Raw genomic sequence first — 18,730 nt, 5'->3', positions numbered from 1 at the left:
TCCCTGCTAGTGACCACCCACACCGGGAAGGCCTTCTGATTTACTGAGTCCTTGGATTAAAAGAGTAATCTCATCTCATCGAGCCCCATCTAGGGCTGGGGAGACAGCTCGGTGGGGAAAGTGCCCGCTGCACCAGCATGAGGACCTGGGTTCGCATCCCCAGAACCTACAGAAAGCCAAATGAAGTAGCATCCACCCACAACCCCAATTCACCTACAGCAGTGGTTCTCAGCCTTCCCAGGCTGCAACCCGTTCCTTATGCTGTAGTGACCCCCAACCATTGCTACTTCATAACTATATAACTTTGCTACAGTTATGAATCATAATGTAAATATCTGGTATGCAGCCCCTGTGAAAGGGTCATTTAAACCCCAAAGGGATCGTGACCCACAGGTTGAGAACCACTGTCCTACAGGAAGGTGGAAGGTGGATACAGGAGAAGCCCCAGATCGTGGGTCCATGAGTGGCACACACAAAGAATCTAATAATAATAATAATAATAATAATAATAATAATAATAATAATAACAACAAGAGACCCTATTTCAAATAAAGCGGAAAAAAGACCAACACCTGAGGTTGTCCTCTGACCTCCACAAGCATGTATGGCACAACCATGTCCTGGCATGTATGTGCTCACATTCACACACATAAACACACACACACAAAACACGTTAAGAAAAAAAAAAAAATCAGAATGTCCTCCAGACAGCCAGAGCGATGTCTGACAGAACATTAGGCACCGTGGGGCCCTGGCAGGTAGGGTAAAACCCGTCCTGGCAGCCCTTTGCTCCAGGGTCCACCCATCCCCACACAGCCATCTCTTCACAGTAGCTTGACTCCTCCCTCTCTCTCCTACGAGGGCACCTGTGACTGTACTCAGGTTCTCCCAGATAAGCCCAAATGAACTCTCCATGAAAAAGACCTTCAATCGGCTCATAGCCACACGAGCTATTCACACAAGACCACATTAAGCGGCGAGGCACTAGGGTCAGAGCCTGACATCCCTAGGGGAGCTATACAATCTGCAGCAAGCCGGAAGAGCAGAGAACACAAGGGCCCAGTGTGGGTCTCTGAGCGGAGGTGTGCTCCCATATGGAGCACTGCCTGCACCATCCCTCTTACACGATTAACACACGCAGGCCTCCAGGTCCTCAGGGGAAGAGAACAGACCAGTGTTCACAGGGGTCTGCACATCCTGTTCAAATGAGCTGCCCACCTAGGATCATGGTGGCCATGACTTCTAAACACAAAGCTGCAGGAGGGGGAAGACAGCAGACACAGGTTATCTGGGGAGGGCTTCTTATCCAATTCCAAACCTGCATGTCCAGCTCAGAGGACCAGAAGGGCTCAGCTAGGGGGTATCCCTGTGGGACCAGCTCTGCACATGAAGACCCTAAGAGATGAGACCCATGGCCGATGTCCTGGCAGCCCTTCCTTTTCAATGGGTCAGATCCTCCATGTACCCATACACCATCTCTTCTCCCACTTGACCTTGGCGATCCCACCTGGGGTCTGTCTTCCCCAGGAGTTTAACTTAATTTGCCATCTACCGAGGCCTGGTTGCCTGGACATGGTAGGCTACAGAGAACTCTTCCAACGTAGTGTGAATAGAAACAGTTGAGAAGGACCAGCCTCTCTGCAACAGGCCACCTGGGGCACAACAGTTCCACCTGCCCTCTGGGAACCAGCATCCACATACTGCAGAACGGCAGGCAGAAAACGACAAGACCCAGGCTTGTAGATGGGAACTCAGTGGGGCATCCAGAAAGCCGCTCACTGCAAGGCTCGATTCATGGGCTCTGCTCTTGTACATGACAGCATCACCACATGCAGGCTCTCCACAGGGAAAAAGGAGCCCTTTGTGGGATATTAATAGCCTGGCCAGATGTGGGAGTGCCTGGGGTATTTTCCTAGGACTGTGCCGGCTCCCCACAGCTGCACAGGCTGTGGCAGCCCCTCCACTCCGGCTGCCACAGCAAGTCACATGGCATTGGGGGGGAGACAGGTATTTACAAGGTGGCTCTCCACCCCCAGAGACACTGGGCTCATCATAAACATGACATGCAGGCTGAGCAGGCCACCAATGCATTCAGGACACGGCCATGATGTGGAGAATCAGCTACAAACAAGCACACTGCATCTTTACCCCCCACAGAAGACAAGGGCAAAGGAAGCCCACACAGTGCTGAGCCTTCAGGATGAGGGCTCATCCAGGCAAGGCAGGGCTGGTGCCTCAAGAGAAACATCGTCAGTGTGGTGACCCTCTCAAGCACCTCAAGAGACTGCTTAGGAACTTTCCTTAGAAACCAGGAATTGCAGCACTTCCCACTGGTCCAGCCCCAGCAGGATCAGAGCAAACTCAAACCCAGGACAGCCACAGCCCTCTACATCCACGCTGCTCAAGGCACACAGCTGATGGCACATGCCACTGCAACTGCCATGGATGGCCACGTTAGGAGAGTAGATACTTTCTAATAATCTGTTTCATTTAATCCAATACATAAACCTTCTACTATGTACTTAACACACTTCAGAAAGAGGCATACATAATCCCTTCTGGGTGCTGAATCGTCACGCCAGGCTTTGGCTTTGAACAGCCACACTCCAGCACCTGGGCCAGGCACAGTACTCACTTATGGGACTAGGCAATGTGGGTCTAAAGCATAGAAGAGCAACCTGGCCCACACATGGCTGCTAATATAAATGATTGGTTCCAAGTGTGCTGAGGGTGTGCATGCTTCCAGTCACTGTACATGGACATTTTGCTGTGGCCAATGGCAGAGTCCCAGGTCAGGGCTGGCCCCTTTGGGTTTGAAGTGGCTGGACAGTACTAAATTCCCACATCTCCTGTCACATCAGAGCCACTGGAGGACCTGCCATTTTGCATATTTCTCATGCAATGGTTGCTGGTGACCTACATTGTGGACCTAATGTCTGACTGATGACACATAGGCAGGAGTTCTGTATACTAATGGGTCTCTGAGCTTTTGGATCAGCACCTACTAGACCTTGGATACCCAAGGGGGAAGGACCTGGGCATTATTCCAGGTCATAACTTCCCAGGACTGTACCCACAGGACCAGAGAGACCCTCCCAGGCTCCATGAAACACATGGAAGTAATTATCTCCCATTTTAGTATCATTTAATTAAAGCTATGGTGGCCCTGCTAGAAGCTTGTATTTTAGACACTAAAAATAAGGCCACCCTCCTATACATAAATTGTCAGTCCCAAGGCATATGAGCACACTCAAGGGGAGCACACTTGAGTACTAGGCACACTCAGGGGTGGGCACACTTATGTGCACTCAGCTGACACTACTAGGGCTGGGTACACTTAAACAGTGCAACAGTGTACACACAACGAACCTGGGAAGACCTCATGGCTGGGGCTGGAGAGAGTATGGACAGCTCAGAGGTGACACATACTTCTTGCTCTTGCAGAGAACCAGAATTCAGTTCCCAACACTCACTACAGGCTGCTCACCATCACCTGTAAATCCAGGTCCAGGGGATCCACACCCTCTTCTGGCCTCCTTGGGCACCTGCACACATGTGGCATACACTCATACAAACACAAACATATAAATATAATAATTAAACATAAGAAAGATAAAGCCAGGCCCTGCACACATGTGGCATACACCCATTCAAACACAAACATATAAATATAATAAATAAACACAAGAAAGATAAAGCCAGGCCCTGCACACATGTGCCATACACCCATTCAAACACAAACATATAAATATAATAAATAAAGAAAGATAAAGCCAGGCCCTGTACACATGTGGCATACACCCATACAAACACAAACATATAAATATAATAATTAAACACATCTTAAAAAACAAGAAAGATGAAGCTGAGCATAGTGGCACACACTTTTAATCTCAGCACTTGGGAGGCAGAGGCAGGCAGATCTCTACGAGTTCAAGGCCAGCCTGGTCTACATAGTGAGTTCCAGGACACCCAGAACTACATAATGAGACCCTGTCTCAAACAACCAAACAAAATAAACTAGGAAAACGAAACACAGGAAAGACTACAGAACTGTGACAAGTCAGCCTGAGCACAGAAAGATGGGGAATTTTGAAAGCTCGGGCAGCCTCGAAAGTGCAAGAAAACTGGAAACACTTTGCTCCCCATACTGTGTGCCCCCAGCATACTCAAGGCAAGAGTGTGGATCTAAGAACAGCCCTGCAGGTGAGACAACCTTGCAACTTGCCACCAAGCAAGGCCTGTCCCTAATCCTGACATTTGCCCTCTCAGTATTCCCAACAGACCCGAGGGGTACCCAAGCACCCCCAAACCACTGCTTGTTAGCCAGACCTCACAAAACCTCCTGGCTGCTGCCTTCCCTGCCTGGACACACCAGTTTCTCCCAGAGGCCACTCTTGGATTCTTGGCTAGATTTCCACCATGGCGTCATAGAGACGGGCCCCCAGGGGCACCAGTAAGGACAATGCCTGCTTTGTCCCCACTCCCAGGACCCACTAAAGGCAAAGCTGCTTGTATGGGACACTTCACACTGGGAAAGATCCTGAAAAGTTATTTTAGTTTCCACCTCAATGCAAACTCTACAATATACAGCTTAATATTCCTAAGTATTTCCTTTCTAGACAGCCTTTTATATGCAAACTACAGCACTCCCTTCATCCTGGGGTGGGGGACGCTACCCTCCAAGACCTTCGCTGGATGACTGACATCGGGGAGCGGGCACCATGCTTTTTCAACCATGCAGAAACCTACAGCAGTTTCTTTCTGAAAATTAGCCACACTGAGATATCAACAGCAGTTCGTAATCCGATTGAACAGCAGAAAGCTGTACAAGCGTGAGCCCTCTCCTCTTGCTCTCCAGATGCTTCCCTGTACTGTTCTCTGTCCGTGTTGACTTCAGGGAACAAAACATGCACACAGCGAAACTGCACATAAGGGGACCCCTGTATCCATGATGTGAAAGCTGAGGCTTGGAAAACCTCTGAGCCACCGTAGGGGGCTGTGCTACCAGCTGGCCAACCAGCTGGGCTTCTAGTCGAGACTCAAGACACTTGAGTTGGGCTGACACAAAAGCCATGTTTGGAAAGTCCACCAGGTGCAGGCGCGTTCTTACACACCTTTAGTCAGAGCCTCTGGCCTAGCCGTGGAAGGCATGGGGTCTGCATGGCTGCCTCTCCCCTCAGCTCTGGAAGTGGCAGGCACCTGGGGGCCTGGGATGGGGTTGGCACAATGAGGCCAAGCAGCTCCGGGAGGTGGATGCCCTGTCACAGTGGTTGGAGGAGGTTACGGCCAAGGCTGGAGATGCCCCCGAGAAAATGGCTAGGAGCATTGTGTTCACCATACTGTGAACTCACCATCGTCTGTGACAAAAAGACAACCAATACCCTCCTGGAGCTACTGGGCCAGGATGGCACAGCTACCACACACAGGTGTGTGCACCCGGGTCCATGTGCACCAGGCCTTCTGAGCCCTAGGCCAACCCAGAAAGCCTCTACTGTCCACCACCCTGAACAAGTGCAGTGACCACCAAGGGCTGGCACGTCACCCTCCCAGCCCGTATCTGGGCTGCCACCTCCACAGATGACATCTCTACCCCAGGGTCAAGCAGTGGCTGGGGGACAGGAAAGAAGCAGAGACAGAAGCTCTTCAGTCTCCCTAGGGAGGGGGACAGGTTACCTTCAAAGCCCCAGTGCACACTCCTGAACACAAAATCCCCAGGGGATTTCTTAGAGGGAGGGGTAAGGGACTCCACCCAGCTCCCTCCTGTCTTGCCTGGAAGTCGGAAGTTGGTGCTGAGCCAGGTGCTTTGACGGTGAATCTTCACCGTCAACTGACTGGATTTAGAGTCCCATGGAAACCCACGGGTCTGTGAGGGTGTTTCCAGAGAGCTTTAACTGAGGCTGGAAGACCTGCCCTAAATGTGGGTTGTTCTATCCCAGGGGTTCCAAACTGAATAGAAAGAAGAAAGCAGCTGAGCATGTTTCCCTCTGCTTCCAGACTACAGATGTAACTCAACCGGCAGCTGCCTCAAGCGCCCGCCCGCAGCAACACCTTACCTGCCGTAATAGTCTTTATCCTTAAACTGAGCCAAAACGAACCCTCCTTCTGTAAGCTGCTTTTGTTGGGTTTTATGTCACAGCAGGAAAAGTGAGGAATTTACCATCCAAATGGGTTCACCCAGAGCCCCATGCTGGCAGCCTTCCTCCACCCCCTCCACCCACATGGGGCCTTCAATGCCACTCAAGTCACACCCCTCATCCGGACAGTGACCCCTTTGGCAAGAATGCCTCGGTTTTCATGGACAGACTTCTCTTAATCCTTTCCTCACTGGTGGGCCGGGTACAGAAGAGAACCAACTGCTGACTCGCGGGTCACCTCCCAAGGGGACTCTTCCTTGGCAGGTGGATTCTGTTACTCACCTAGGGACTGGTATTGTCAGACATGTCAGCATTCAGAACCTGGCCATGTTCCAGTGGTGTTAACAGAGTCTGAAACAAGAATCGGAAAGGAGGTATCTTAGCAGAACCAAAGAGAGTGATTCAGTCAGTCAGTCAGACAGACGGACGGAGGGACGGACGGACACAGGAGACTCTGCAGGGGCACTGCCCAAGAGAGAAGTCTGTCATGGTGCGCAGCACCTCTGCCAGGTGAGCACCGCAGGGCGACCCCCTCCAGGAATGGGAAGCGTGGAGGCAGCCTCTGACTTACTCCCTGACTCCCTCTGTGCTAACCAGGAACCAGAGCAGCAGTTCCCACAGCACAAACTAAGAACTGCTGTGTGGGGGAAGGCAGGAGATGACAGGCTGTGAGAGATAATCCAGTCATCATCAGACATGACATTTGAGGGCAAATGAGATGGCGTGGTAGGGAAAGGTGCTGGCCCCCAAACATGACAGTCTGTGTCTGACTCCTGGTACCCACAAAATGGAAAGAGAAAACTGACTCTCACAGGCTCTCCTCTGACTTCCACACGCAAGCTGCGGTACACACACACACACACACACACACACACACACACACACACACACACACACAAACATTTTAAAGGCTTTTTTAAAGCATGACATTTTAGCACAACACTTCCAATCCAGCCCCTAAACTAGAACAACACACTAAGAAATACTGGCATTAGTACAAAGCCAACCATTTTAAGTAGAAGATGGAGAAAGAAGAAACCAGAATACCAGAACTGGTTTTTTGTTTTTTTAATAAGAAAAGCAGAAAGGGTTTTATTATGTAACACACAAAAGGAGGCATAGGAACATCAGGCAGGCAGAAAATGCTAAGGCCACCTTCGCTGGGAGCTCCTGAGGTCCCCAGTGTCCCCAACCAGAGCATGAACCTGCAGAGGACACATCAGAGGTGGTGAGGGTTCAGTGCCATCTACCACACAAAGGGTAAACGAGATGTCCCCGCCTCCATCAGGTGGGAGGAGTCACCAGCCAGAGATGGGGATGGCTCCGGGAACTCCCAACCCAGTAGGGAGAAGGAACAGCAGCCGCCTGGCCTGACGTTGGGAGTTTCCTGACACATCCTGCTGCTGTTGGAAGAGTACCTCCTAATCCATGTGTTGAAATGTGGCTGCCATTGTGTCATTGTTAAGAGGGTGAAACTCAATCTCCACACTCCTGTGTTGCTGGTATTTGGAGATGGGGCTTCTGCAAGGTCATTAGATGAGGTCATAGGGTATGGCCTCCATGATGATGCTAGAGGGTGTAAAGAAGAGGAAGAGACCCATGCTGACATGCTGGGTCTGTCTCACCATGTGATGATGCCCTTACCGTGATACCCTACATCAGGGGGCTTGACGGATGCTAGCACCCTGCCCCTGGACACCCTAACTTCAAACTGTAAGATGGATAAAGCTCCCTGCTTTATAAATTACCCAATTAATGCAACAGAAAAAGGACCAAGACCTGTTCCCACTCAGACACAAAGGTGTGACGAAGGACATTCTCTGCACTGCAGCAAAACCATGGAAACAGCCTCAAGGACCACGAGCAGGTGACCAGAGTGAGTCACAGTCTGTCCAAATATCCGAATCCTAGGCAGCTGTATGGAAGAAGGCAGTCACCCTGTATGGAAGTGGAACTGCCCGAGACAGAACAGAACTGAACAAAGAAGGCCAGAGTGGGACTGGGGCTCCAGCTTCGGGGTGTGCCTCACTCAAGTGTGTGAACAAGCGTCAGGAGATAGTCAAGTAAGCAGGCACAGGTTCTCACGCTGTGGGTTAGATCTGAAGTCAGAAGACAACTTGGTCCTTCTCTGCTAGTGACATTTTTCCCTTGCATGCTCCAGCAGACACACGCCACAGCCCTCTAAAAGAGAACTTTCAACCTGCACACATGCATCCACATACACGTATACCACGCTCACATACACACAGGCACTCATGCCTAGATATACACACATAGGCTCCAAATGCACTGAAAGAGGCCCCTCTCCTCCCAGAAGCCCTACCCCTCACCCACCAACTCTGAGATATGCTTTCGTAGCCACTGCCACTTCTAGGAGCCTCAGCCAGTGGTCTTCACATAGCGAAACTGCCACGGGTGAATGAAAAGCAGACCCTTGGGCCCCGATGAAAAGCCTGGTCCTGCAGAGCTGAGGGAACACAATCCTAATGGATTCCAGGCCTGTGCTGCTGAAGGCCTCTGGGGCCGCACCTGGAAGGTGCTCCTCCAGGGAATAGCATGTGGAAAGTTCAGTGACTGCTGAAAAGCTGTGTTTCTTACAGGGGCCAGCCTGCATCAAAGCGGTCCCGACACATTCTGTGAAGATGCACAGACACAAAGCAAAGAAGGGAATTCCAGGAGAGATGTACCATTAGCAACTCAAGAGCGTCAATGGGGAATCCCTGCTGCTAACACCCCCAGGAGGCCCTGGGAACCATGGGTGCTCCATCCCAAGCCTCTTATGACTTGAAGCACCCTCCCTCTGGCAGGACTCTCTTGGTCACTGGCCAGCCCAGAGGACACCCCTAGACACAGGGACAGGGTGCCCTAGCAGAAAGACCTGGCAAAGTGTCTCAGGACCACCTGGGTGAATGGACAGTCCAGGCTAACAAGTCCAACACTGTACAGGACCCTGAAGAATAAATAGCAAGTGACAACCATGATCACACTGACTTCACATAAGCCCTGTGCTCCTGCAGGACAGTAACAGGCGGGACCCTGTGCTGGGTTCTAGAGAGGCCACTCCAAGGAAACCAAGATTCATGACACCAGTCTACACAGACAAGGCCAAGCACTGAGGCCTCCAGGTCAGCTCTGGTATCCCCGGCTGAGCTGTCCATCCCAACAGACCCTGGGGACCAAACCTCAGACTGGCTTCCCTCCATACTTACATCCCACCGTCCTGAAGGCACTTGTGGTACATGTTCATCCCTATACCACAGCCAGCTCTTCCCTGCAGAGTCTACACCCCTCCAGGACCTCTGCCATCCCACTTCTTACTAAGCTGCGTTTGGTTTTTACTTTTGTCTACCTTCCTTGCAGTACGAGAGGTGACACCCAGCCTCTTGAGCACGCTAAGCAAGCCATCTGCCACCAAGCCCAATACTCAGAGCTTTGTTTTTTATTTGAACTTGTACAAATCAAAAAATACTGGGGTGCCCATTCTCCCCAAAAGGCATTACATAGTAGCACAGAACTAAGCAGAGGCAAGAATGATCTAGCACCCTTGAGGACAGCATGTCGCCAAACCAAGAGTGCCGGAATAAATCTCTAATAGGTTTTATTCACCCCTGGCAGAGTAACAGATTGGTGGAAACTGGGGTATCCTAGACACCCTAGGTATTACAAGATGGTCCTGGGGCCGAACTATTTCCTGAATGACAAGGGAATTACTAAACAAATTCCAGAAGGCTGTGATGAAGTGTAGTAACTCCTTCTAGCAGCTCATTAAACTGGTTTGCCTAGGAGGGGAACTGCTGGGGGCTTCAGTAATTCCCAGGCTGCAGAGCCCGGTGCCAGACTGTCTCTGTACATCACCCCATTATGTTATGTGACTTTCATCTCAACCACAGAAAGCCATAGGCAGTAAAGGGGTGTTGGGGTAAATTTCCAATGGACACAGATTGGCTATTCACACGGGAGGGCACTGGTTATCTCTCCTCTGCACATCCACAGAGGGCAGTCTGTATTGGTGTCAGTGGTCTATGACTTACGGCTCTGCACACAGTCGGGAGCCCCTCGATCTCACACCCTCATAAACATTACTTATGACAGCAAGAACCGAAGACCCGAGAATCGCACCACGTGGAGGCTCTTCTCGGTCATGAGCCTGACTTTGAACAGTGCCCCATATGGCTATGGGGGGGTGGGGGGTCAGCCTGTGTCACTGTGTCAGGGGCATGTACCAACGGGCAAACAGGAAGTTCAAAACCATTTCCTGATTCACAGGCTGAGGAGGTAGCTCAGTTGGTAAAGTGCCTGCCTTGCAAGCCTGAGGAGCTGAGTCCAACCCCCAGAAGCCCTGGAAAAAAGCGGGGACAGTGATGCACACTCTTAAACCCAGCCCTGGAGGGTCAGTCCGGGGAACCCTGGGGGTCTCACTGACGAACCAGCAAGTTCCAGGCCAGTGAGAGACCTTAAAAAAAAAGGAGGAAGCATCTGAAAAAATAAGTCAAAGTCATGGTCTGGCCTTCATATACACATGAGAACACACACGTACCTGCACACATAAGTGCACATGAACAAGCAAACACACACACACTTTCTACTTCAAACAAAAACCTGGGAAAATCAGCTGAGTTCACCTCACTGATGCGAGGTCATTTTCATTTCTGTCAATCTGGATTCTCTTCAAGGCCGACAAAACAACTCTAAAGGCCTGGGGCAGGACAACAGGCCAGAGCCACCCAGGGCCTTCCCCTTCCCTGAGCAAGCGAGCGACCACAGGAAGTCCCAGTCTGTCGCCCAGTCATCACACCTACAACAGCTTCTGCTAGATGTGTGCACGTGCTCAGACACACTAACACTCAAAAGATCCCATGAGCACACTCATAGTTGCCCTCACAGGTGTGCAAGTACCCTCGAGCCCACCGGTACCTCAGTGAGGGAGGTCACCACTGCCCAGAACGTGTGCTGTGTGTTAGTGAGGGGCCAGTCAACCTGTGGCACCAGCTGTGCCGGAGGGTATGCCTTGTCCTCAGGGGCATCCTCAAGGCCCCTCCCACTGGACCCTTACCCTGCAGTCAGTACCCAGCATGCAAAGCCTGTAAATACAATGAGAATGAGGGCTGGGCATCTGCACGTGCAGTCACATCCTGACCACAGATGTGAAGCAGACACCGGTTTCCTAGCCTTCTTGGAGGATGTGGCTCCCTTCCAAGCACTCCTGTTACTATATAACCAGAGGTTTTTAAGTCCACAGCTCCAGGGGACAGGCCCTAGAAGGGCTCTGTCACTCTTCCACAAGCCATCAGAGCAGAAACCAAAAGGTCACCAGACTCCTGGAGAGAAGCTGAATCAATCTTGCCAGCTCGCAGCCTCCACATGAAGGTTAGCTGGGGTTCCCCTGGTTGCGGGAGCTGAAGTTTCCATAAGTGGAACCCCAGCCCAGCAGCACTCTTCCGGAACAGCACCACCTCTGCCTCCTGCCTGGCAACCACGTGTGGACCTGAATACATGTCCCCAGTACCACCCTGCTCCAGCATCTTTACGCCCTAAGTGCCCAACACTGCAGAACCAAGGTGACTCAGCGATACCCCCAGAGCCCAGAAAGACAAAACACAGTGTGATATCTGCTAGATGGCTCTGCACTCTTGGAGCTCCTGGTCCTCCGGTGCCTACATTCAGACTCATGCGGACCTTTGGACACATGGGTTCCACATACATTCGGAAAAATAAGCTCTGCACTGACAGTCTTTGCCCCTTGTTCCCTATCCCATACACCCACTGGCACGGCACATCCGTCATCTCGGAATGGTGAGGCATTTAGAGGTGACTGATGTATGGAAGGATGCTGACTGTGGTGTGTGAGGGTCACACACACGCCATCTCCTGAAAAGATCTGAGCATCTCTGAGTTCTGTGGATGGTTCTGGAACCCATCCCATGCCCTCAGACACAGATGGACAGCTGCACACACTGGTGCAGGTCACCTGGTGGAGAAGCCGACTTTCATGTCCTTTACTCCTTCATTTCCCATTTCCATGTGTGCGTGCGTGCGTGCGTGCGTGCGTGTGTGCGTGTGCGTGTGCTTATGCATGTGGAAGCCAAAGGTTTAGGTCAGAAACCATCCTCAATCACTCTCACTGAGGCAAGGTCTCTCAATCAAACCCAGAACTCATCAATATAGCACTCCCTAGCCAGCTTGCTTCAGGGATCCCCTGTCCCGCTTTCCACAGACAAGCCACCATCTCATTGGGCATGGTCTTGGGGTCTTGGGAATCCAAACCCAGGTCCTCACACTTACACAGCAAGAGCTTTAACCACTGACTCAGCCATCTCTTCAGAAATGTCCATATACCATGGATCTGTATGCAGAGCTATGTTTTGTGACTAGTCGTGTCTCCACAAACAAAAACCACGGTTACTTACGAAAGGAGGAAAGTCACAGTTCTTAGAAATCCTTATCTAGAGATGATCACAGTAGAGGTTAGCCATCCAGCTGCCATGAGCTGCCAAGCAGAAGGCTGAGGGCAGCCTGAGGCCGAACAGCCAGGGACAGCAGACACAGAGACCACTCTAGGGACAACACAGGACAAGACAGTCACTGTATCGGCCTGCATGTCCCATAACTCATCATTACTTCAACTTGGTGCCCTATCACAGCCTGGGTGCCCACAGGCCCACGCTTCCCTTTGTATGGCGATTCCTAAACCCTCTCCATTTTCAAAAACGTCCTCTCTCTTTTAAAGATATTTATTTTATGTGTATGTATGTGCACCATGTGCATGCAAAAGCCCACAGCGGTCAGAAGAGGTATCAGGTCCCTTAGACCTAGAGGTAGAGGCTGTCGTGAGCTGGCATTTGGGTGCAGACCTAACTCCAGCCCTCTGCAAGGGCAGCCAGCCACTTAGCCATGGAGCCATCTCTCCAGTCCCAACCTTCTTCCTTTTTATTCCTTAAAAGTCATTCTCCCGTTCGAAAGACCAGCATGACACAGATTTTTTTAATTAAATGAAGCAAAATTACTTGCCTGAGGGATTACTAAAAACAGGGGTGGGGAGGAAACGTTCCCCTCACCTAAGATGCTCCAATGTGTCTGGGCAGGGTAGGAACCCAAATCTACAGCTTCCACCATTGAAACAAGGCAAAGGGGGACAATGTGCCCTTCAGAAGGACACAGTCAATCATCTTCACTTAGCAAAAGCAAAGGACAGAGGTGCTGTGGAGACACGCCAGAGCTGTCAGGAGCAGCCTGAGGAGGCTCACCCTCAGGACCTCCTGGACTGGCACTGCAGAACAGAATTACAGGGTGAGTCACATGTTTAAAGCGTCAACAAATTTATGAAGTTGAGACAAGGCATAGTACGTGAGCTAGAGTTGAGCACTGGTACTTAAGGATCACACAGTATCTTTGCAATGGTCACACATGTAGTATATATAGATATATGTATATAACATAATGTTCGTGTTTATATATGGTATACATATGCATATGCACATATATACAAATTTTGTAGCTAAATTGCACTGCTCAAAGAATGTAATTTACAACAAGATTTAAAGTTTAAGCTAAGTTTTTTAAATTGTTTTATTATTTTATGTCTGTGTGTGCCTGTGTATGTGTGTGTGTGTGTGTGTGTGTGTGTGTGTGTGTGTGCGATGTACCATGTGCATGCCTGGTACCTGACGAGGTCAGAAAAAGGCATTGGATTCCCTGGAACTAGAGTTACAGAAGGTTGTGAGCCACCATGTGGGTGTTGGGAATAGAACCTGAATCCTCTTAAAGAACAGCCAGTGCTCTTAGCTGCTGAGCCATCTCTCCAGGCCCTAAGCTACGTTTCCAACTTAAAGTGTATGAGCTAGTTTACTTACTTCAAAACCCTTAAGGACTTCTTTTGTAAATGGAACTGTCGGGTGTAGCACTTACATATAGGGCAACAGACGTGCTCACACCGGCAAACACAAGGCTGCACGCTTGCTGGTCTGAGGAAGCACGGCTGGTTGTTTTGTTGTTGTTGTTGAAGACACAATGGCCTCACACTCACTACACAGTTGAAGGTGACTGTGAACCTCATGGTCTTCATGCCTTCACCTCCAGAGAGCTAGGATTACAGGTGTGCACCACGACACACTCGTTTTACCCAGTGCTGAGGATTAAACCCGACACCTTGTGTTTGTGAGGAAAGCACTCGACCACCTGAGCCGCACGCCCAGCCCCCTTTGCTGGGTGTTTTTAACATCCTTGTCTGAGATGTCCATAGGAAGACAAGCACTATTTCTGTAGGCAATTTTGATTTTTTTTTTTTTTTCCAATCTTGATCCAGCTTCTAACTCCCAGTCCTATGATTCCCTGACTTCCTCTCCTGCCTCACGCCACTTGGCAGGCTTGTCTGGGCTTTCACGCAGGCTAGCAAGCATGTTTTGTGGAAGAGACAAAACATAAATGCATCTGCACCTTGGAACAATCACTTGGAGAGCGCTCACAGAGGGGTGACAATCTCGTCCACTTTCTCGCCTACAAGTTTCCTCTCACTCTATATGAAGCCAACTCAGCTACCCCCCTGGGACTGCTCCCAGGTAGCAAGCTGGCCCTTCTGGAGACAGTAAAGATGCACAGGTGACTGGGGTGCTGTGCATTGATTGGTTAGTCCTGGTACCACCTGCCACCGGGGCTGCAGAGCCTTGGCGTTCATCCTAACACACGCCACTGACTAGTCCCTGGAGAGGAGACCAAGGAGATGGCCCCCTGGGCATGAGGCACGTGGTAATTCACTAGACCTAAAGTCTACAATGTGTGAACAATTGCCCAATACTCACTATCGGCAAAAAGAGAGGAGTCACCACCACAGACCCCACCGACACTAAAAGGGAAGAATGTAAACAACTATAAACATGCGATGCATGCCTGGCTTGCTTGCTTGGAAGAAAACACCCAATTCTGTAGTAACTACAATCAGCTCAAACTCACCCAAGATACAGTCTCATCAATACGGTAAACGCAAAGGAAACTGAAAACATAATCAAAACCCTCAGAAACAGACACCTGAAGGTCTCTGGTAGTGTGACTGAAAACGTCTATCTAACATACTAAGGAAGAAGTAACTAACAACAGTTGTATATAATCTCTTCTAGAAAATAGGAGGGAGAAATGAGAAGCCTGGCATGACCTTGACAGCAAAACAATCATTTCCTGCTTCTTCAAGAAGAAAGGAAAACAACGAAAAAGAACAAAATGACTAAGCTGATTTGATTGCTATGTCTTAAAATGTTGTTTCTTTTTGGTGCTGTGAATGTCACTGGGACAAAACAATTTGGTACCCTTGGAAATAAATTCATATGAATAAACTGTAATAAAGTCTTATATTGCAAATGGATCTTCTCTAATGAAAAGTTTGTGTCTATATGTACACACTGTACATGTGTGTACTCATGCTCATATGCACATGTGTGGAGACATAGATCAGCATCAGGTATCTCCGTCTATGTCTCTACACAGTATCGGTTTATTTATTATTGAGGGGGGCATACAATGACCACATCTCCCCTTTACCTCTTCGGGCAGGGCCTCTCCAGTTGTTTCTCACCCACTATGTGCTCCAAGCAGCCTGCCAGCAACTCCCTTGTCTCCATGGTCCATACTGCCATAGAAGTGCTGAGATTACAGATGTGCTCCAGACCAGAAGTGTTTGCATACCATTCAGGGTCTATATTTGCTTCATGTATGACTGAGGTCCAAAGGTAATGCAGATTTAGAATCCTGTAATTACTGAGGAAACAGAGACCACAGGACAACGTATCTACTCCTTTGGACTTTCAAGAAATCATGCCTTTTACCTCCCAGAGAGAAAGGCAACCGGAGTGTAATACAACACGCTCTGGGTCTGGGTGTGCAGCTCACATTCTTGGACACACAACAGCCCTGTCACCCAAAGCTTAATCTGATACAGTTTCAGTCACCTACCATCAATCACGGTCCAAAAATATCCACAGGACTTGTTCTATGTTTGTAACTGCATGCCGATTCTTTGCAGCATGAGAAAAAACTTTCATGACCTTGCCCCATCCTGATGGGCTGTGAGCCATCCTCTCGCCTAGTGTATCCACTGTGTGTATGCTATCCACACGAGTCAATCAGCAGCTGTCTCGGTCGTCAGCCTCAGCATCACAGGGCTTGAGTTCCAGTAACCTCTATTTTATTTACTAATGACTCTAGAGCACAAGACGGGGTGGGGTGGGAATCTGGATCTGCAAAGAGAAGCCCCAGGAAGTGCTTCTTTTAAGCCCCAGGAAGTGTTTCTTTTAAGAGAAAGGCTGTGTGTTTTCAACCTAAGGAAAGAAATAAGACAGGCTAAGATTGCTCAGATCTACTCTACAGTGAGATTTTTCAAAGGGTGTGTCTGTGTGTGTGTGTGTGTGTGTGTGTGTGTGTGTGTGTGTGTGTGTTTGAGAAAGAGAGATTGTGAGCTAGTGTGGCACACCTGCACTTGTATTAGAGCCCTTTTAAATTCTTTGAGTCATCTGTAAGTTGCCTAGGCAGGCCCTGAAATTGCAATCCTTCCATCTCATCCTCCCTAGCTGCTGGCACTATGGATGTGCATCCCAGACAAGCTTGCTGTTAAACTCTTACTGTGCCTGATTTACACTTCAACTCTGCTATAGGGACATACGTATAGCAAACAGAAACAAACTGTAAGTATACAGTTCAGTACTGTCTGTGGTTCAGCCACCCATCAATGGACTCTTCAACCACATCCCCTGCAGTGAGTGGAGCCGATGGTGATACATCTTTAGCTGACCATGATCTTAAAGAGAGATGAAGGCAGAGTGTAGGCCCATCTTTGGGTTACAAATGAGACCCAGGCCAACGAAGGGGACTGAAGTTGGTTGCACATGCACGAGGCCTGGAGTTTGGATCCCAGAGCCCGGGTAAATGCTGGGTGGACAGGGAAGCCCACCTGTAATTCCAGCTTCAGAAGGCAGAGATGGGATCCCCAGAGACAGAGTCTAGTTGAGAGACCTTGCCTCAACAAGGGAGGACACTTCCTGAATCAACCTCAGGCCTCCATATGTACATACAAACACACACATATACACATGCACAACACACATAGATACACACACACAAAAAGAAAGAAAGAGAGAGAAAGAAAGAAAAAAGAAGAAAGGAAGGAAGGAAGGAAGGAAGGAAGGAAGGAAGGAAGGAAGGAAGGAAGGAAGAAAGAAAGAAAGAAAGAAAGAAAGCAAGCAAGCAAGCAAGCAAGCTGGATTTTCTTGCTCAGGTCTCTCCAGGTAAAGCCCAGAGAAGAAACACAAAAAGATGCAGCCTCGTACCCACAGTAATTAGGGTCTCACAGGGATGGGAGGATGGCCTCTGTCCCAGTGGCTCCAGCCACACTGCTGACACATGGGCACCAGCACACAAGTTGCCGCTGCCCCCCTCCCCAGTTGCCAAGAAACCTCACTCCAGCGACATCCAGATGCAAAGCGCAGCTTCTAGACACCTGGTACCAATAAACCTTAGAGATAAACTCAGCCTGAAGCATCACTGCTCCACACTTACAGGCCCATCAGCCCCGAGGAACCTTCGCTTCAACTGAGTGCCTGAAGCTGGGCAAGAAATCACTTGCATTTTAATCCAAATAAGAGCATCTGCAAGATTACACAGGACACATAAACATAAACAGACACGCTCTTCCACAGCCCTGGTCGTCAGCTGTCTTCCTCTGTATACAGGAATGGAAGAATTTGGTAAATGAGTCCCGTAAACCACATTTCAAGCAGTTGTTCTTTTTTACGATCAGACCCACTAAAGCTGTCCATGGAAGGCAAGGAGCTTCAGAAACCCTATACGGCTTTCTTAAGTGGCTACACTTGGTATCTTCAAATTGGATGATTCTCAGAGCAGCCTAGTCCAAGGCAAAGGCTCGGGCATGTATATGGTCAAGCCTTGGCTCTCAGGCCTCTCCTGACCCTTGAACAATGGTGAGATGGGATTGTCCCTTAACTGCCACATCCTTGTGGGTAAATCTTCCTTCAGTGAGAAGCTAAGCCTGGGTTGAAGCTGGAGATGACGGTTGTAGGTCAGAGGTGGGGTCCTCCCTTTGAAACAGTGGCCCTTGCTTCTGGACTGGAGGGTGGGGTATGGTGGACAGTGACTGGCTCTGTCACTAGATGTCACGGAAACCCTTGGGTCCAGATGCAGGATGTCCCCAGTAGCCCCGCCAGCTTCTCAGAACTTCAGGCAGAAAAAAGATGGGCTAACCATAAACCTCAAGCCCAGGCTACCCGGAAAGACCTGGCTTCCTGAGAAACAGCTAAACAGAGGCTTGGCAGGAAGCCTCAGAGACTGGGAAACAGGCAACCCTGAGGCCTATACCCTAGGATGCCTGTGGGGAAGGACAGGCCTTCCAGACCCCAGGGGTTCTTGTGGCACTGTCTGTGAACCTGACTCGGGAAGGGTACAGAACGCACACCAACTCCAGTCTATGAGCAAAAGTCTGGTGGTGTGAGCCACCTGTTCACAGCCCTGGTACTGAGGCCCAGGTGCCCCCTCTCCCCTCTGATAATACTGGGTCCTCCCCCACCATGCCGCAAGACCAGCTCCACCCACTCACT

At 49.9% G+C, this 18,730-nt stretch overlaps 1 protein-coding gene across 5 annotated transcripts in view; it reads right to left on the bottom strand.

The window, feature by feature from the left end:
* Sema4d (semaphorin 4D) overlaps positions 1–18,730 on the bottom strand; it is a 105,567-nt gene that overhangs the window by 71,707 nt on the left and 15,130 nt on the right. For all 5 annotated transcript variants that reach the window (XM_028863804.2, XM_037205730.1, XM_028863799.2 and 2 more), the window contains exon 2: positions 6,420–6,488. The gene's annotated coding sequence lies outside the window, so the exon portion shown is untranslated. The remainder of the gene's footprint in view (positions 1–6,419; positions 6,489–18,730) is intronic.

This window comes from Peromyscus leucopus, chromosome 5 (genome assembly GCF_004664715.2).
Source record: "Peromyscus leucopus breed LL Stock chromosome 5, UCI_PerLeu_2.1, whole genome shotgun sequence".
In the NCBI taxonomy this organism is placed as follows: Eukaryota; Metazoa; Chordata; class Mammalia; order Rodentia; family Cricetidae; genus Peromyscus; species Peromyscus leucopus.
Note: the sequence above shows the minus strand (reverse complement) of the source record. Positions and strands in the feature narration are given on the sequence as shown.